Below are 21,469 nucleotides of genomic sequence, written 5' to 3' on the forward strand. Positions count from 1 at the left end.
TTAAGCATCTATTAAGAGCTGTTTACTGTGTGTCAGGCATTGTGATAAGCACTTGTAATACAAATACAAATAGAAAAAAATAGTCCCTATCCTTAAGGAGATTACATTCTAAAGGACAGTGAAAAGGCAGAGCTGGGGCACCATAGTGGAATTACAGAGTACAGCCTGAAAAGGCTGGGCACTTTCCATAAATGGAGATTCTGGTAGAAACCATTGATTCAGAGGGAGAAGTCCAAAAGGATCCAATGTGTGAATTCCAGGGCCAGAGTGACTCTTCAGGATGAAGAGCTGGTGGAGGATAGTAGAAGACGAGAATGAAGCCTCAACAGGTTAATTCCTATTGTGCATGGTCTTAGTCCTCGAAGTACCTAGTAGAAGCTGGACTCCAATGGAAGATAACCTGAGAACCCTATAATCCTGTGGGAATGCTGAATTGAGAAAAGTTACCAACACACTTAGAGGCATGGAATTTTCTAGTAAGGGTTTCTGGCTAAATAGCATATATGTCACTATGGGGAGTTAAAGGACTTAACATAAGAGGTTAATGTTGTTTTAAGAATGAAAAGACTTTCCTTCAGTGAAGGAGCCACCAAGGAAGGAAAGAAGGAAGGGAGGAAGGGAGAAAGGGATGGAGGGACGGAGGGAGGGAGGGAGGAAGGAAAGGAAGGAAGGAAACAAGTATTTATGTGTGCTAAGCTGTGCTAAGTATTTTACAAATATCATCACATTTGATTCTCACAACCACCTCAATAAGTAGGTGCTATGATCATCCCAATTTTATAGTTGAGGAAGCTAATGCAGACAAAGCTTAAGTGACTTGCCAAGGGTTAAAACTAGTCTCTGAGGCCAGATCTGAACTCAGGTTTTCTTGACTCCGGGTTCTGTTCTCTCCGGCTGCTGTTCTGTGCTCCCACCTATTTACCAATTGTCAGTAGATAAGAAGAAACCATTTACTTCAATCCAAACTTATAGCAATAGTTTCCAGTTACAGCTTTCCAGGTTCTTGACCTCTGCCAGAGTCCCAGTCTATTTGGCCTTGCCTGAGACCAATCTGATCCAATAAACATTTAATAAGTATCTACTATATGCCTCATCCTATGTTAAGCATTGGAAATCCAATTAACAAAAAGAAAGCCAGTCCCTGCCCTCATAGAGTTTATAAGAGAGAACACACAGTAGGAGACAGAAAAATGACAGTGGGGGAATGGTACACCAGGATGTATCTTGTTCCTTGGAGGTGAAGCCAGACAAGGCCACAAATGCAAAACATCCACAGTATCATTCTCATTAACCCCCTTCCTTATCCTACTTTTCCCTCTTTTGTCTTTCCTCCATTTCTTCATTTTCTCCCCCTCTCTATTCACTTCTCCTCTTCCAATGAGAACCTCAGCTATAAGTCTTACCAGTACTGATTATACCCAAAGGTATTGTCGAGGTTTATTCTCTGCCCACCTGGGGCCAAAAAACTGTTTCCAGTTTCATGATGTTTTATGATGGAACCATCTCAAAGAATTCAGAGTCAGACCACCTCTAATCCAAGTATAGGCATTTATTGAGATCGACAACTCTCATGGAGTGGGCTAAGTTCCAAGAAGAACCAGCAGTTTCAGAGAAAGCAAGATGGATTTTTATAGGGTAAACATGTAATTACAGAATAGCAATTTACAGAGAATATAGGAATATGATTAATATTAAAAAGGAAGGAGGAGTTAGTTAAAGGATTAGGTAATGGAGGAGGGGTCCTAGCCTCAGTGGAACTGTGCAGGCGCTATCATAGGATAGGCCTGTTCTACAGTTTGGTGGTCAAACATTCTACTCATGCTGCCCTCCAATTGGCTAGCTATTGTGCTTCTGTCTGGTCAAGATAGATGATGATTGTGATTGTATACCCCTGTTTCACGGGAAAGGGTCTGTGGGACAGCGCTGATTTTTGTTTCTGTGAGACCTAAGAGCTCAAGGACACATTTGTTGTTCCAGTGAGCAGTGAGGAATAAGTTAGAACATTGGTGGGGGGGAGAAGGGGGTTGGGGAGCAGCTAGGGTGGGCCTGTTGCTATAATGAAGTTGGAATATTGGGGCTGGGGGCAGCCGTAATAGGATTCCACCAGTATGATTCCATCTGCCTGATCACATCTTAATATTTGTGTTCAAATGGTACTCCAGATACACCTAAATGTGGGCCTCATCATATTGCCCAGGATAATGAAGGCTTGTTCACCATCTTTAAAAAGAGTATTCTTAGACTCTCCTATTTTTATGAAGTGGCCATCTTGTTTTTCTCTTAATTTGCATTCCTTATCTTCTTAAAGGTATGAACTATATCTGGACTCTATTTCCTCACCCCTTATAATCTGACTTCTATTCCCACTACTCTAACGAATTTTTTTTCTGAGAGATCACAACTCATCCCTAAATACAACATTTAGTTTTCCCAGGCTTTATTCTTCTTCATCTTTCTGTTTCATTTAACATTGTTGACTTCCACAAAATTTCTTCCTCGCTTTCCATGATTATGTACAACTTATCTGCCATATTTTTATTTGTTCCTTTCCTGGATCCCCCTTCTACTCAAGATTTACATATGGGTTGACCCTTGTTCTATCCTCAGAACCTCTTATCTTCTCTCTCTACTCTTCCTAAGTGGCCTTTTCCACTCCACATGTTGATCTTGGAGTTGGGAAGACCTGAGTTTAAATATTGCCTCAGACACTTAATAGTTATGTGGCTTTGGACAAATCACTTAGCCTGTCTAACTCTCAGTTTCATTATTGAATGGTGACAATAATAGGACCCATCTCACTGGGTTGTTTTAAGGATTAAGCACTCTAAGATATGTAAAGTGCTTTATAAACTTCAAGCACTATATTATGTTAATAATTATCATTATTATTTCTATGTAATTTATTCCAAAATCTCTATCGCTTCCCTTCAGCTCTAATCTTGACTCCTTAGCTTCCATTGAAACCTTATCCTGAGTGTTTCTTGTTGAAACTTCAAATTCAGCACACATAAGACCCATCAGTTTCCCACCATAACTAGCTTTGCCTCAAGAATACCTTATTTCCAATATTATTGTCTCATGTAGCCAAGCTTTAGACCTTTAAGCTATTATTGACTTTCTCTTCCTCATCCTTTGGCCTTACTATGTTCAGTCAGATGGAAGGGAAATTGGGGCCATCTAGTACAAATGCCTCATTTTACAAATGAAAATCTGAAGCCCAGAAAGGTTAAGTGACTACCCAGTGCCACAGGTAGGACTGCTGATATCTTGTGGATTATATATATTTTATGCAGTTCACAATGATAATAGTCTTCTAGTCTCTGCTGGACTAGCTCTCTTCCTATGGGCCTCATATTCTCCACCACTGCTTTTCTGTCTTGCTGACCAGAATGGTTCTGCTGGAAATGGAGTCTCTGCAGACCAGGATTGGCTGAAGTCATTGCTGACTCTACCTTCTGGCTTTGCTAAAATGCTTTGTTAAAGTGCTGCCATGCTATTTTAGCTTAAAGTCTTTACTCATATACTTGTGCAAGCTCTTTTATTTTATTTTTAATTAAATTTTTATTGATTTTTGTTTTATAGCACCATCGTTTCTCAAAATATCCCTCCCCTCCCTCTCCAAGAAAACTATCCTTTATAACAAAGAATTTTTTTAAAGAATTAAAAATAAAACAACAGTTCAGGAAAAAAAAAGCATTCAAACTAACCAGCACATCAACCTAGTCTGATAATATACACAAAATTCCAAACCCATAGTTCTCAGTCTCTGCAGAGGAGGGTTTGGGCTGAAATTCTAAATATATTATTTCATGCAAAGTTTGGTCACTGCAACCTCATAACAATGAGTTTTGGTTTTCTTATTGCTGCTTTTTTTCATTTATATGATTGTAATAATGGTGTATATTGTTTGCCTGGTTCTGCTTTTCCTAACATGGAATTAATGTATACAGGTCTTCTCATGCTTCTCTATGTTCTATATCATTGGAATCAAACTAAAAAAAGTACATCCACTAAACTGTGCAAAAATATACCTGTGAACCATGTATTGACTTGAAAAACTACATGTTAAGGTTATTTTTCTAGTGCATTTTTATTTATTTTGTTAAATATTTCCCAATTATACTTTAATCTGCTTCTGTCCCATTTGGGAGTGTTGCCTCTCATGTTTGATGCCTCTATTCTATACATTTGTTATTTCTTATAGAGCAGTAATATCTCATTAAAATCATGTGCCACAATTTATTTAGCAATTTTAAAATAGACATCCACTTCCCCCCCCCCCCCAGTTCTTTGCTACTACAAAAGAAGTACAGCTATAAATGGTTTAGGGCATCTGGAATTATTCTTTTTATCACTGGCCTTGTTGGAATACATGCCTAGAGGGAGAATCTCAAGGTCAAAGAATATAGACATTTTAGCCACTTTATTTATATAAATACAAATTAAGAATACCAGAACCAGTTCATAGCTCCACTCGCAGTTATTTTAGGAAAAGCAGAAAGTCTTTTGCTCTCTGACAAGCAGAAAGAGTCCCCTGTTTTGCCTTATATTTCAGCCCCAGGTACCAAATTATTCAAAACAAAGGGCAGGCTTATCCCAATCAGGCTCACATAGCTAGCAAGTGTCTGGAGCTGCATTTAAACTCAGGTCCTCCTAACTGCAGGGCTAATGCTCTATCCACTGCGCTACCTAGCTGTCCCAGTTCTCCAGATTTTTAAAACCTGTGATACTACTGTTCTCCAATGGGTGGGCAGAGATAAAAGTATAGATACAAAGTAAGGCAAGTGGATAAGGTCAATGTCTCTGGGATTTGTTTAACCACATTCTTCATGTGTAAGTGGTAACATGAAAATTGTGTAGATATTAACCCATGCCCATACATGAATATATGTGTATATACTATAGATAGAACCAATCCAATGTAATAAACATTTATTAAGAGCCACGTATCTGCCGGGCATTGTGCTAAGAGCTGGGGATACACTTAACAGAAAGAAAGACAGTTCTTGCCCTCAAGGAGCTCATAACCTGATGAGGGGAGGCAACGCACAAAAGAGGCAGTAAACGGGGCAGACCAGGAGGCCTCCTGTTCTCTGGAATTGAAACAAGACAAAGCAGCAATGGCACAGTGCAGTAGTATGTGTGTATATATGTATGTGTGTATGCATATATGTATGAATATATACACACTGCATATAATAAGAGCTAACATTTAGAGTACTTACTATGTACCAGGCACTCTACTAAAGGCTTTACAAATAGACTCTCGTTTGACCCTCACAGCAACTCTGGGAGGAAGGTGCCATTTCTATCTCTGTTTTATGGATGAGGATACGGAGGAGAGGAGAATCAAAGTGATTTACCAAAGGGCACACAGGTAGTAACTATCCGAGAACAAATTTTAATTTAGATCTTCTTGACTCTAGGACCAGTACTCTGTCCACTGTAACACACACACACACACACACCCACACACCCCCACACACACACACAGGGGGTTGTTGGGGGGGGCGAGAAAAAGAGAGAGAGAATCAAGGTTATTGTCTCTGGCATTTGCTTAGCCACATTTCTAGGTTCCTTCAAATGTAGATGGTAACATGAAAATTTGTACACATATATTTATATACATTAATTTATATTAATTATGTGTGTGTATACACATACACAAATAATTGAGACCAAAGACTTGGATTTTATTGCAAAGCTATGATGCTAAGAACTCATTTAACCATTCCTTGACTCATGCTATCCATATGTAAAATTGGGACCCATGGCCAGAAGCTCTGTTGGTTTGCATGTTGAGGAAAGGATATTGCTGTTTAGTATTTAAAAAAGAAAACCTAGTTGAATTTAATTAACATTGTCCCAAGTTGGTTCCCCTTTTATCATTCCCTTGCTTCCCCTCCTGAGGCTGTAAGTGAGAGGGCAGAGTCGCACCTATGGCAATTACTGTTGTTTATAATGAAAGGGGTAGTGTTGCAACCTTGTTAATTACCTTTATCAGAGTCCCTGAGGTAGAAAGCTAGATTTTCCCAAAAGTAAACTGAAGGAACTACAACTCAGCATCCTATAAATTATTCCAGATTCTCTGTTCCATTATCTCTGGTAAATGCTTGAATTTTTTATTGGATGCATTAGAAATGGGAGTTTCTATTTTTTTTCTTTTCTGAAAGACACAATTCTCCCAACCCCTCTGTTTCTCTTTAATGGAAATTATGCTTGAAGCCTTGAGACAGGAATGTCAATATCTAGCTTTCTGCAAAGGAGGAACCCAAATATCTTAAATATCTTTGCTCTGTCTTCTCTCATATCTATCCCACACAGGCCTAGTCCATAGGTGTAGGTTTTTTATTTCTTTCCTTGGGAAAGCCACATCCTAGTATGTCCCAAACTCCACTTCCTCAATTCTCTGCTCTTGGCCACTAGATTTTCGTCCCCTGAATGTGAGGGGCCAGACCACCCCATTCCTTCCATACTTGTCATCCCTGTGATTTGCCGTATTTTCCTCGTAAAGATAACTGTAGAGCCCTAAATGATCCTTTTTAAAATCATGAGGCAATAATAACAATAATAAGAATAGGGAACATTTTTATAGTGATTCAAGCTTTACAAAGCATTTTATACTCACCATCTCATTTACTAATAATAGCTCCTGTTTATAAAGGTTTCAGGGTTTATAAAGCACTTTATGTACGTTATCTATTTGAATCTCATTGGATCCTCAAAACAGCCCTGTGAGGTAGGTGCTATTATTTTCCCTATTGGGGTCATTCAACTAATGAGTGTTGGGAGCAAGTTGTGAACCTAGGACTTCCTGACTTCTAATTCAGCTCCCTATCCAATGTCATTATCCTACCTCTTTTCTCTTCACATGAATCCTGTGGGTCATGTGATACAGGCATTGATATCCCTGAGAAGTGATGAGTCCCAAAGAGATACAAGGATATGCCTAGGGCCACACAGCAAGCAGGAGTCAAAAAGCAAGATCCAAAATTAATATCTTCCCTCTAGTCAGTGCAGCTTGCCAACTTTTTCAAAGGTTTTCATCATCTCAACATTATCATCACCATCACCATCATTATTAATAATATCATAGTCAATAATATTTTATTTCACTATTAATTATATTAATATATCATATTAGATCACGTCAATAATAATAAGGAGCATGAGCTTATACCCCAACCAGGCTTGGTGGTTATTAGGCAGTGCTATATTCCATTTAGGAAGGGAAAGAGAAAAATCTGATGAATCGTATGTGTCTGGTCCTATTTTACTAACATAAAATATTTGGACAGTCACTATTTACCTAGCTAAATGCTAATACACTAGATAATTGGATGCCTTGGGCTTATTTTGGCTACTAAAGGGTTTTGAGTTCATAATCTTTTCATTTTGGTCTCTTCTTGCTATAACAAGTGTATAATTATGGGAGCCAAATTAGCATTTCTACTCATAATACTACACAGCCCAAAGATAAACACAAATTAATGGAAATTGGAAAATCGATGGAAGTGAATAAGCAGACTTACTTTTCTATAAGGGTTTTCCGAGTTCAGTGCCGATCTTTGCAGCATCAGAGCTATCTCAATGAAAGGAATCTCTGTGAATTGAGGCCAGAATTATCCACTGATTAGTAACCACATATTCAGCATGATTGCTGAGAGAATAATACTAAAATTTAAGGGCTAGATTTTTTTTTAAGAGACAAAGGCTATGCATTGAATTTCTTACTAGTGTTTCATGGAATTTGAAAACCATTTGATCTGGCCAGTAGATAGATATTCCCCCTACTTGAATGAGGTTAGTTGTGGTGAAGAATACACTACAAAAACTGGGACCTAAAATCTATACGACTTTATCAAACTTCTGAAGAATATTACTCTCCGCAGACCAGTAGCTTTAACATCATTCTGAAATTCTGCTTCATATTCGGTAGCATTCCAATCTTCTCCTCCCACCGCAACCACCCACTTAGGAAATTTCTCCAAATTTCAAGACAATTTTCATTTTTTTATAGTATGAAAAAAGGCGCATTTGCATGATTAAAACTGATTTTTAAGTTGCCTCTGTTTGGGTGAGTTGAAAGTCTCAACGCATGCCTGTGATCCCAGGTGTGGAGCATGTCAAGTGCTCTGTGAAAAGGCGGAGCTGGCACTTGATAAGGGAAGGCAGGTGTAAGTCTGAGTTTGGGAAAGTGTAGTTGTATTGTGTTTTCTTTTAAAGACGCATGCAAAGAACTGTTCAAATCTGACTTTGGTTCCTCAAATGTTCATTAATTATCAATTCAGCCACTTACGGAAAGTCCTCAAGTTGTTTTATACCAACGTCAGAGGGTATAACTTTCAATATTTGATTTTAGACTATATTTCCTTCCTTTTATAAGGAGATTGTAGCTGTAGATATTAACCTCAGGGGACTGAAAGATGGAAGACACAAGACATCCTGTAGGGTTTGCTTTCACTTTGAACAAAAGTGTTAACCCACATTAATCTTTACAGCATGTACTTTTTAAAAATAAAAGTCTGTGTCAGCATTACACACATGTTGCCAAGTACTCCAAAAAAAACCTTACTGCCTTTATTGCTTTAACCAGTATTTTCAATATTTTAGTTGTTGAGTTGTTACCTTCTCCACAGGGCAGCTAGGTGGCTCAGTGGATAGAGTACTGGGCCTATCTTCCTGAGTTCAAACCTAGCCTCAGATACTGACTAGCTGTGTGACCCTCAGTTCCTCATCTATAAAATGAACTGGAGAAGGAAATGACAAACCACATCTTTGCCAAGAACACACCAAATGGGTTCACAAAGAGTCAGACACTACTGAAATATCCAAGCAACAACAAACTATGTCTTCATGATCCCACTTCTTTACATCCAGAAGAGAATCAGTAAGTGCCTTTGTAAAGAGAGAGAAGACTGAAAGATTGATACTGTTCCCCCTGAATTCTCAGTTCCACCCAGCCTGAGAGACAACATCGCTATGTTGGATAGAGCACTGGACACAACATGAGAAAGACTTGAGTCAATCACTCAAGAACTCTCGATTAAGTGCTTGCTATTGGCCAGATACCCTGACAGATAATAGAGACACAAAGAAAGGCAAGCAGCATGGGCCCTGCCCTTGAGAAGTTCACATTCTGACGAGGGAGACAACATCCACGTAACTATGTACGTACAAAAGATAGACAGTGTAATTGACAGGTAAATGTGTTTGAATTTTAACTCACATACTTACTAGCTGTGTGACCTAGTACAAGTCACATAATGTCTTAGTTTCCTCATCTACAAAATGATTAAATACTTTTTTTTGAGGCAATCACGTTTAAGTGACTTTTTTGAGATGATCAGAGTTAAGCGACTTGCCCAGGGTCACACACTAATTTGTCTGAGGCCAAATTTGAACTCAGGTCCTCCTGACTCCAAAGCCAGTAGTGTAGCCACTGACCCACATAGCTGCCCCTGTCATCAACAAAATGAGAAAATTGGATTCAACTCTAATGTTTCTTCTGACTCTATCATGTAATCCTAGGAAAGCAGTCTGGTTGGAAAGACAAGGGTGGGAATGACAAGCAATCTGTGTCTCTCTGAGACTACAGCTTGTAAAGAAAGTGCTGATTTATTAGTGACAGAGGAAGGGTTTGTTTTGTTTGTCTTTTTTTCCCACCTGGGATTTCCTTATATCAATTAAATCAGAGGAGGTAGAAGAGGAGGAGGAAGAAGAAGGGGAGGAGGAGGGGAGGAGGAAAGTTGAAGGTGTTTTTCTACCATTAATTCTTGTAACCTCAAAAGTCACTTAGTCTAACTCATACCTGAAGAAATTATTTTTTAAAAAGATTACTTTTGGGGCAATTAGGTGGTCCAGTGGATAGAGCACCAGCCCTGGGGTTGGGAGGACTTAAGTTCAAATCTAGCCTCAGACACTTACCGGCTGTGTGACTCTGAGAGAGTCACTTAACCCTGATTGCCTAAAAAGAAAATAATAATCATCTGGTAGATGAGGAAACTGAGACTCATAGACATTATGTGATTGCCTCCAAACAAAATTATTTTTATATCATCTTGAGTTAATAATAGACCTCCTGCCCTCTCCCACTTGGATGGAACAAGAGAGGGGGCAAGATATATGGTCCTTATAACAAACAGTATAAAAGAAAAGAAAAAATAAAAACATCTCAGCAAAACTAACTGATATATCAATCAAGCTCAACAATTTGTGCACTGTTCCATATTAATAACCTCCTATGTCTCCAAAGGGAGGAAAGTATATTGTCATAGCTCTCCTTTATGCCTAGCTTAGTGATTGTAGTTACAATTTTCAATTTCAATTTTGTTGTTATTATTAAAGTTCAAGTTGACATTGTTAGAGTCATCGTGTGTATTGTTTTCCTAGTTCTTTTTGTTTTTCACTTTTCATCAGTTCACACTAGTCTTCCATATTACATATGTATATATGTATGTATATATATATATATATACCTACATATTTATTGCTATTATTCATTTTATAGCATAGTAATAGTCATAGCACTTTTACGTATTAAATTTTGTATAGACATTCCTTGATGGATGGCAATTAATTTTATTTCTATTTCTTTGCTATTACAGACACTAAGCACTGCTTGGTGTTGTCCTCATTTCCTCATCATATGATGATTTTTTCCTCTCACATATGATCATTTACCAAATCGTATTTTTTCTATCTTTACATCGTCTCTACTTTATGCCCCTTTCCCTCCCCTCATACACTTGCCACCTTCATCACTAGGATTACTATAATCGACTCCTAATTAGAGTCTCTGCCTTAAGTCTCTCCCCACTCCAGTCCATCCTTCACATGAGTGATTTTCTTAAATCCTGTCTTCTTCCACCATTCGATAAACTAATGATTTCTTATAACCTTTAAGATCGACTATAAACTCCCTGCTTAAGCATTTCAAACCCCTGACCACTTCCTAGCTCTTCAGTCTGCCTACACATTGCACATTCCTATCTACACACTCAGGGATCTGGCCAAACTGCCCTACTTTCTTTCCTCACACATGGCATTCTGTATTCCATCTCTCTACCATTGCTCTGTTGCTTCCCCATTCTTAGAAAATTTTCCCTCCTGCCTTCTTCCTCTTCAAACACTTGGCTTATTTCAGTTCTCAAGTTTAGTGACATCTTTTGTATAAGGCCTTCCCTCCCAGGGGAGGGAATTTTTTTTATCAAAGATTACATTTTGTCTATGTAAGTCTACTGTATACACTGTTGGGTATGTGCTCTTTTCCCCATTAGAATGTACACTCCTTAAGGGCAGAGACAGTTTTTTCCCCCTTTATATCTTCAGAATTTAGTACCATTCCTGATACATAATAAGTTACTAGTAAATGGATGCTGGTTGAATGATTCTTATAAATATTCTGCTATAATATTTTTATTTATTTTTCTTACTGTTTTTTTACAACAAGGATAATGAGGAAAATTTTGTATGATTTTATATGTATAAGGGTATTGTATTTCTTATTGTCTCAATGTATGGGAAGGGAGTGGACAGATGGAGAAAATTTAAAACTGAATATAAAAGTAAGATTTTTTTTTAATTAGAGAAATAAATATACTGCTGCATACTGGAACTACCTTTTTATCTTTGAACTCTTTGGGGAACAGGCCTAGCAATAAAATCTTTGTGGTAAAGGGTATGGACATTTTAATAACTTTCTTAGAATAATTCCAAATTGCTTTCAGAATAGTTAATTCAAAGTTCTACCCAGAAAATATTAGTGTGACTTGAACAGAAATTTTTTTACTAATGATCTAAGTGTAACAGCTGATATGACTTGTGGAGGCATGTTTTTCAATCTATTGTCTTTCTGTGGGTTCCACCCTCTTAACAAAAACATTCTTATACAAAAGAATCCAGTGAAACTGAACCACTGAGGAGGAAAAAGTAGCTACAGTCAGTAGATTGGAAGAAAAGAACACTTGTTTTGAGGATATTTGAAAGCAACAGATAAAAAGCAGAAAGGGCAGACCTCCTGTTTAATGTGTGTGTTTGTTTGTTTTTTGGGATGGTCAATGCTATCATTTCCACAAAGCCTTTGTTGAAGAGGTAGAGAAAGAAAGCTAGATGAAACTCGTATGTCAGAGAAAGCAGAATAATTTTGGGGACCTGCTATTTCTGGGTGATTTCCCCTGTCTTTTTCTTCCTCTGTGTTGTATGCATTTCTAGGAAAGTCTTGCATATTATATTGCTCTGTGAAGTACCTGAGGTCTTAAGAAAAGAGAATGTCATGAAGTGTAGGATATGATAAGTCTTGATCTTTGTCAAAATTACATCTATTCTTTAGAGCATCTGTCTCCTGAGGTATTCTCTAAACATTCATGCAAGATGGTTTCAGAGTTCAGAGGACACTGGCACATAGAAATACATAGGAACACTGGTTTTGGTCTTTGGTTGGAGTCATACTTTGAGCTTTTCTCCAAGTGTTACAGTTCTTGCTTAAATTATCACCATTGTGCTATACTGAGTTTTGTCTCTTCCACATCTTAGGAGAAGGAAAAATGTGTTTATTGAGAGCATTAAACAAAACTAGGCTTGTTTTAGAGACATATTTTATCATTGCCCAAAATATAATCAACTCACTGTGTTCTGATGAAGTTATCTAGAAAACAATCCTCTCACATGTATGAGAAAAGCTATCCCACATTTCAGGTCCTCTGTGGTTTTGCATTCACAAAATCGTAGCTCCCAGAGCCTATTATCTGTTTACTTTTACTAGTCATTCAGAGAACACAATCAATTAAAATCAAATGAAAATCACAGCAAGTAAATGAGCTTCTCTATAGTTAATGTTGCTTGTTTATTCATTTGCCTTTTAACTATTTCTGGCCACAATAGAAAATCAAGTAATGTGAATATTCAATTAGTTCCACAGATCCATCCATCCATCCTTCTATTCAACCATCATCCATCCATCCATCCATCCATCCATCCATCCATCCAATCATCTACTCATTCACTAAATATTTTTTAAAAGGCTCTATATGCCAGGCTCTGAGCTGAACACCAAGGATGAAGTGACAACAATAAAAACAAAAATAATCCCTGCCTTCAAGAAGCTTATATTCTTTTGGTGGGGTGGGGAAGATGGGCAATATGTTCACAGATGACCAATACAAAGTATATATAAATATATACAGAGTCTTGAGAGAGGAGAGGAGACACTAGCAACAATGATCAGGAAAAATTTAGAAAGTAGAACTTGAGCTAATCTAGGGATTCCAATGGGCTCAGGAAGAGTTGGACAAAACTCAAAAATGACTGAACAAAGGTATTAAAAGAGACAAAGGTAATTTTAAAAAAGAGCATATGCTAGGAATGGACGTCAGCTTGTGCAAATGCCAGCGATGTGGGAGATGGAATGTTATGTGTGAGCTACAGCAATTAAGCCAGTATAACAATCCTATGGGGAATCCTTATCCAAATGGAGAATGACAAGGCCCAGTTCTTTTATCCTTCACGTAGAATGCCTTTAACCCTTCATCAGCATGTTCTATATTCTGTTGGCAACCATTTTCTTTGTCAAAGTAAGAAACTCTTGAGGAAGGCTTCTCATTTTACGAGCCCAATGATCAACTATGAAATATAGGAAATTTGAATCTCTAGTTTAATTTAGGAAATTTTGATAGTAACCCTTGACCTTGGGATGACACACAAAGTCATTCCCAAGGTTTACAATGTGCCTTGTCAAGTTCACTCTCCTCGGCCCTTGAATACCCTCATGCCAATTTTTATTATGTGTTTTTGTAGGAATTTTATCAATTATCTAGTTACTTGGGCAGTAAAAGTTCATCTTTAGGAACTCTATACTGGCCTATGCTATGTGACCCCCGGGCAAGTCATTTAACCCTGTTTGCTTCAGTTTCCTCATCTGTTAAGATGATTTGGAGAAGGAAATGGAAAACCATTTGAGTATCTTTGCCAAGTAAACACAAAATGGGGTCACAAAGGGTAGGACATGACTAAAACGACTGAACAACAAGTGTTCAGAAAAGGAAATAGAAAGAAACACAATTCCAGGAACTCCAGCTCAGCAAGCTTCATGCTCCCTGGGCAAGCATATTCAGTTTTTCATGAGTTTCTCCTTGAAATTGCTATTACCTATTCTTGTTGCAGAAAGAAAAATCCCCTCCCTCCCTGTACCTCCATGCTGAATTACAATCTGGAAGGCTAAGAGAGAAAAAAAATTAGAAAATACTTCATTCATTCGATTATCTTGGGCTATTGACTTAACAATGATAGCCATACAATTCCAATTCTCTCCTGTTTATTGTAGCTGATGGGTGACTTGTTTTTTCTGAAGAAATATTCCAAGAATATAGAAACATGAAACAACCTGTAAAAGGCTCATTGTACACAGTGGGGACATAATTGTTCATCAAATTAAATCAAAGTTAATTGACAAGAATGATTTAAAATGAATATTTTGGTAGTATCTTTAGTGTGCTTCATGTATCAAGCACTATTCAAAATTTGTGCAAATTTGCTTCTTTATCAGTATATTTTATATTCTGAACAATCTTGTGGGAAATTCCTATTCTTTCTATATGAAATGTGCCATCTGGTTTAAGATACTAGATTTATGAATATAATTTATTCTGTATTTTCATATTGGAAATGATTTCTAAAACTACCTGGTGCTCAGAATTTCAGGTGAGCTGTGGTAACTGACAGACCATTCATTTATTTTCCATTGTAAATCACATGCAAGGACATCTTACTCAAGATTTATGTTCATTTTCTTCTTACAAGATTCAAGCATCCTTGGATATGGCAGAGATGAAGCTTGAAATGTTTTAGGTGATATGCTCAATACAAGAAATTCATTGGAAAAGGGATTTTATGTAGGTTCAGAGCAAAAAGATCAACTTTGCCTATGTCATCAAAAGGCTTTCAAGTAAAAAAAGACGTCCAAATGAGTCTCTCCTTCTCTCTGGCTCTCTTTCTCTCTGATTCTGTTTGTCTCTCTATCTCTGCCTTTCTGTCTCTCTGTCTCTCTATCCTCCTAACTTAATTGGTGAGGGGAATATCGACAGAGCTGATTAACAACTCAGCTGAACACACAATCATTGACTATCCCATATGCTAATGAGAATTTAAGTGATTTATCCATAGTCACACATGGTTTGTGTCAGAGGTGTGACCTGAACCCAAGCCTTCCTGATGTTAAAGCTGTCCTATCATATATATATATATATATATATATATATATATATCATGCTGCCTCTCTTAGTCAATTGTCTATTTTGGAATGGTCCTGTGGTTTTATTAGCATAGAGCAGTGGTGTCAAACTCAATTAGAAGCCATATGCAATGCAATGTATAAGGCTCTCTGCAGCTATATATTGCTTAGAAAAGGACATATTAGCATTATCTATGTTTTATTGTATTTTTATTTATTTTGTTCAATATTTCCCAGTTTCATTTTCATCTGATTCCCACTGCATTCAGGAATATTGTGGTCTGTCTGTTTGACAGCTATGGTTTAGGGAGTTACTGTTGAGGAAATTCCCTTTACCAATGTGGAACTGTACTTATTCTGCAATTTAGAGTGATAGAGAGTTGGCAGGGCACTAACTTGCTCAGAATCCCACAGTTAGTCTCAGAGGCAGATCTTTAACCCAGGTCATACTGATTCCAAAGTTCATGTTCTACCCAATACCTCTCACTGACTTGTGTCTCTATGGTGCCTTTCATTTTCAAAATTAAGGAAGGACTATATACCAATTATGCTTTAATCCTAGGTGTGAAGCAACTGACATGGAGTGAATGAGAGAAAGAACTGCGTGTCCCTTAGACAAAGTAGTTGTGCTTAAAATGGAAGGTTGAGAGGTTTGTATTCTAAAAGGGGGCGGAATGCTTTTAAGCTACTTTGATCTAGTTCTAACATTTGTCCATTCTCATCATGTTTACACCAGACTGCAAGTACATACGGTTCAGTCTTGCGAAGAAAAACACCTCTCTTTGTTTCGGGGCATCAGTCTCACTGAGTTTATTTAGACAGTAACATTAGCAAGGCTTTTGTGAAATATTATACATTTTACTCATAAATATTTTCTTTAGGATAATTTTCCCTTCATTTTTCATGTCAATGAATGTACTTAGTTTAGAAAATTGTTTTTAAAAAGTAGATATAAAAAGTAGATATAGATGGCTTTAAAAACTTCTTTATCCATGTAAATGAAATACTGACAGTAAAGTATTAGATTTTATCGAGGACCTTGTTCTGCCTGATCAATAAATACAATGGAATGTCCTTTTTATCTATATGGTCCTCTGACCCAGAGTCCCAGGTTATATTTGTGTCAGACAAATAAGCTAGCTTTCTGGATTATGGAGGCTGGGGTATAGTGGGTGAAAAAAGAGAATGCAAAATTGTATTCCCTTCTTCTCTATCATACTCACTCCAAAGCCTAACAGTGATTCTGAGAATTCTCTGAGGGACTCAGGGGAATGTATTTAATTGAATTCAAGAATTAATTATATACCCAAATGCAAGAGAAAAATTATGTAGTTCCTGAACTCAGGGAGTTTGCATTCTAATTGAAAGCAAGAGTAGAGGGCAAAGGAAAGGCAAAAGGGGGAGTTTTGATATGTACACAAGTAAATATTATAGAAGTCAGGGCTTGACAGTGAAAAGAACAGATCCAAGCCAAATAAGTTTAAAAAAAGTGATCACTTTGATCTGAGAGGACCAGGGAAGACTTCATGGAGGAGGTATCAACCGAGCTGGATCTTGAAGGAAGGGATGGATTTCATCATACATATCCCACCACCTAGTTTTCTCTCCTAAGCTTCTAAGACCCATCCCTTAGAGATTCACAGATTCCTCTCCAGACATTCTCCACCAGAAACCTCTTCATTCTGGAAGTTCATTCCAGCCGTGGAATCCACATATCTGTAAGACTCCCAGCCCCTGCTTCTCCTCCCTCTGATTGGATTGTTCCTTCTAGAACCTCGATTTAAAGAGGTGGCCCAAGCCAAGGTGTCTTCATTACTCTTCACGATGCACTCCAGACTTTCTTTGTCATGCCCCAGGGGTACCTCATCTACTGCACCACCACCACTACCCCTAACACACACATACACACACACACACACAAACACACACACACACCCCTTTCAGCTTTCGTTTCCCTCACTGGAGTGTAACTCCTTGACAGCATGAACTGTCTTTCTGTTTGTATTTATATTCCTGGTGCTTAGCATGGTACCTGGTACAAAGTAAACATATAATTGTGGAATGACTGCCCAACTGTGGTTATGCATAGCGCCATTGCATTTTTCATTTGGAGTGAATATATACACAATACACACAAACATATATGTGTATATAAAATATATAGGTACATATACAGTATTGCTTTATATTGAATCAAAGTTTATTCATATCCAGATTATTATTTAGTCATCTATTCTGGTTTAGAAAACTGAATCGCCTTCTATCTAATGGTGACTACCCCAAACTCCAGACACAAGCTTCCTGCTGCTGCTAGCTCTGTGTGGGATAAAGTGAGGAGGTTCAGTTTTCTACACTGATCCGCAATTGTCAGGTTGTGTGAAGAGACAAGAACTTGCTTGTGTAAATGCTGCAATTGATTTAGCTCTTTGAACATCTGCCTCCATTCATTTTTTGTCTGTAATCCAGAAAACTAGATCAGATGAAATATTTGAAGACCAAGAAAGCTGAAACAATTGGCCCCGCCTTAAAATAGACAAGTAGAGGAGACACTAGAGAAACAGACCAAAGGGCACACCCTAACTACTTAACATTCCCATACATGACATTCCTTTTTGTATCTCTGTGCCTTGCACAGACTGTCCCCTAGGCCTGAAAAACTCTCTAACCTCACTCCACCTTTGTGGAAAAACTACGTGTTCTTTTCATGACCGCACTCAACTCAATGCCACATGTTACAAATGGCGCCTTCTCTTTACCTCATTTTTACGCATGTCCTCAAATTACTCTGTGTGTGTGTGTGTGTGTGTGTGTGTGCTTGTGTGTGTATTTACTTTTCTGGGTATGTGGAAGTTTCCGTCCATAGAATATAAGATCTTTGAGCACAGAGACTATCCCCAAGCACTTGGCACATAGGTGTTTAAAAAATTCTTGTTGAATTCAATTGAATTGATTGTTATTAATTCAGTGTTTATGGGTCATCTTCCCTTTTTCCGTTTTCTTTCTCCCTGTTTCTTTTCCCTCCATCAAAATGCTGGCATTTCATCATTGTATATTCTCTTCCAATTACTCTCACAAATTTACCATCCTTGGTTTCTCTTGATTCATGTTTGCATTTCACAGTTCCTACTCAGCTCTTCTCTTTTCATCAGGAATGCTTGAAAGTATAGTATTTCATGAAAGGAACATTTTCCCTTCTATGATTGCACACAGCTTTGCAAAAATAAGTTACACATATCTGTAAGCATATTTCTTTTACCCAAGATCTTCTCTTACTTAAAGTAGAAGCTGCTAGATCTTGTATTATTCTTCATAGTAGTTACTTGTTACTTGGACTCTTTCTTTCTTTCTGGCTACATGAGATAGACAGACAGACAGACAGATAGATAGATAGATAGATAGATAGATTAGAATGACATCATTTTCATTGGTATCTATTTCATTTTGATTTCTTTGTCAATGAAAGTTATATTAAAGATGCATTGCCATCAGCCTTGCCACTGTATCCGTTTGACTGATATCTGAAAGATCCTCTGTACGGTATGTTATTTTTCCCATTTAGACCGTGAGCTACCTGAGAGCAGGGTTTTTTCCATTATGTGTCATATTATATGCATATATGTTCCCACATTCACGTGTTGATATACATACATATGTAAATATATACACAGGTGGATGTATGTGAGTGTATGAGAACCCAAATACTATAAATTTTGGTTATGCTATTCCTGACTTATCCTTTTTCATTTTTCTTTAGAGAAGTTGCTGAGGTACTCGGCTGTTTCTTTCTGTTTTTACTTTGCCTTCTGCTTCTAACAACCTTGGGTAATCTTCATGCATGATTTCTTGAAATCGTAGTCTGTGAATTCTTTGTTGTTTTGTTGCGGTTGTTTGTTTTTGTCATGATTTCCAGGAGTCTGATGATTCTTAAGTTCCTTCTCTTTGGTCTGTTTTCCAGGTCATGTTTTTATTTCAGACACCTTACATCTTATTTTTCTATTTTTTAATCTTTTGTTTTTGTCCTAATACTTATTTCTGTTTCCTGGAGTCATTGACTTATGTTTGTTCTATTATAATTTTCAAGGAATCTGTTAGTTGGGTAAGGTTTAGCACTTTCTCTTCTAAGCTATTTATTGTCATTCTAACTCTTACTCCACAGACTTTATTTCAGGTTTTATCTTTTAGTTCATTTATTCTAGGTGTTTATGGAGACTTTGTAGATAATCTCTTTTTTATTCTTTGAATCTTTGAAATTGTTTTGGAGTTATTCTCTTCTTATTGATTGGATTTATGGATATTTTTGGATCTATAATAATTTTTCATACTGGTCAATATCTCTTTCTATTTACTTATCACTCCAGCCTTAATTCCTGAAATGAGTCTTTGTGATATGGCCAGGCTCTGCCCCCTGCTGCATTTTCAAGTAGGATGCTCAGCCCTGGCTCATCTTGACCTGGTCACTGGGGTTCCTGCGCTGATCATCTCCTGAACTGTGCCCGCTCTATGAGCACTGATTTGTTTAAGCTGTCACCCCCCCACTCATGTCATCTTTGAAGTTCAGAGCACTGGATCTTCAGTGTTTTCTATGGTGTCTCTGATCTTCTAAGCCTGTTTTATCCTAGTCAGGGTGCTCCCACAGCAAGATTGGTTACTTCCACTCTGTTATTTCTACTCCCTGACACATTTGAGTTCCACAAAATGGAATGCAGACCACTCAAATTTTTGTTTGTTTGTTTTTTTTAATAGGAGCTCTCTACTCTAGCTGCCTTGGGATATAATATCTTTCAAGTTGTATTTTGTTTCTGGCTCTCCTCTGCAATAGGAAGCTACTCTCTTGTTTGTTTGTGCTGACCCTGACTTTCCTGGTGGGCCCTCTTCCACGTTGCCTATGGAATACTAGTTTCATTTTTGTGTAATTCTGGAAGGATGAAGTCATTTATTCTAGCTTCTCATGTTTTTAATCATAATTTCATCTGAAGTTATTTTTAAGTTTTTGTAGGAGTAGGTGTGGGAGAATTGGGCTGACTGCCTCCATTCAGGTAGCCAAGTTAGACAAAAATCAATATATCACATGATCCTCTATATATCTTCTTTGCAGATAGTTGCTTGTGTTGTCTCCCACCGTTAAACTGAGAGCTCCTTGAGGTCAAGGAATGTTTTTTTTTTTTCTCATTTTCAATCTCTAGTACTGAGCACAGTGCATGGCACACAGTAAGAGCTTAATAAATCACTTTTGAATTGATGATGCCCAATGATATATATATACCCACAAATTTCATCATCCCCATTTTATTTTATTTCTTGCCAAAACTGTAAATGAGAATTCTTGTAAGATGAGAAGTTGGAGATGTGATGTGGAGGATGGGGTTGGCTTCCATGTATAAGTGCCCTAAGCCAAAACATTCCTCTCTTTAAGCAGTTCATATTTTAAAGGCAAAACTTTTTAAAGATGTAAAGAAGTAAGTTTTGAGAAATCATCACATCTTGCAGTTCTGAATTCTCTCATTCCTTTCAGATGAATTGGGTAGGGGCCTAAGCACTGCTCCTCAAAGTCTCCTACTTTATTTCATTCATTTCATGGCAGTTTAGACAATTTAGAAGATTGTAGCTATAGTTGAAAAATGGCTTACGCTGGAAGGGTCTGGGATTTGAATCTCATCTCTGATGCAATTTGTATGGCTCTGAGCAAATCACTTAATCTCCACCAGCCTCAGAGGTTTGCACTAGATCCCTTCCAGCTCTACGTCTATGAACTATGAATAAAATACAGACTCATCCTAGCATTTAAGGAATCCCATAATGTCCATGATCCCTCCACTATACCTTGCTCCCTGATGCTGACATGGACAGTGCTGCTAAAGAGACAATCCATGTTTTTTGAATGTCCAAAGAGAACCCAACGTCAAAGGGGTGAAAGGAAAAGAGCTGATCCAAAGAAGAATATTATGTCTAATAAGTATTTCTCATAATATCAAAAATCCCATATTTCTTGAAGCCAGTTATGAGCTACATTTGACTTGCCAGGCAGAGCACAAGTACCATGTCATGGACAAAATTTATTTATGTTTCTGATGGAATACTTTGACTCACAAGTACCATCTAGTGGCTAACTTTTGTAGATATGTCTGGATGAGACCTAGTTATTCACTTGTTACATCTAGCAACAAGACAGAGTAACTACTCTCTGTAATTCAGACAAGAACCATTCAAACTTACCCTACCTAAAAAATTATAGATTGAAAGGAT

The 21,469-nt window shown here is 37.6% G+C and overlaps 1 protein-coding gene across 1 annotated transcript in view; it reads left to right on the forward strand.

Moving 5' to 3' along the window:
- Positions 1–21,469, forward strand: part of CDH13 (cadherin 13) — a 1,345,123-nt gene that overhangs the window by 1,016,859 nt on the left and 306,795 nt on the right. The window lies entirely within an intron of this gene.

This window comes from Trichosurus vulpecula, chromosome 3 (assembly GCF_011100635.1).
Source record: "Trichosurus vulpecula isolate mTriVul1 chromosome 3, mTriVul1.pri, whole genome shotgun sequence".
In the NCBI taxonomy this organism is placed as follows: Eukaryota; Metazoa; Chordata; class Mammalia; order Diprotodontia; family Phalangeridae; genus Trichosurus; species Trichosurus vulpecula.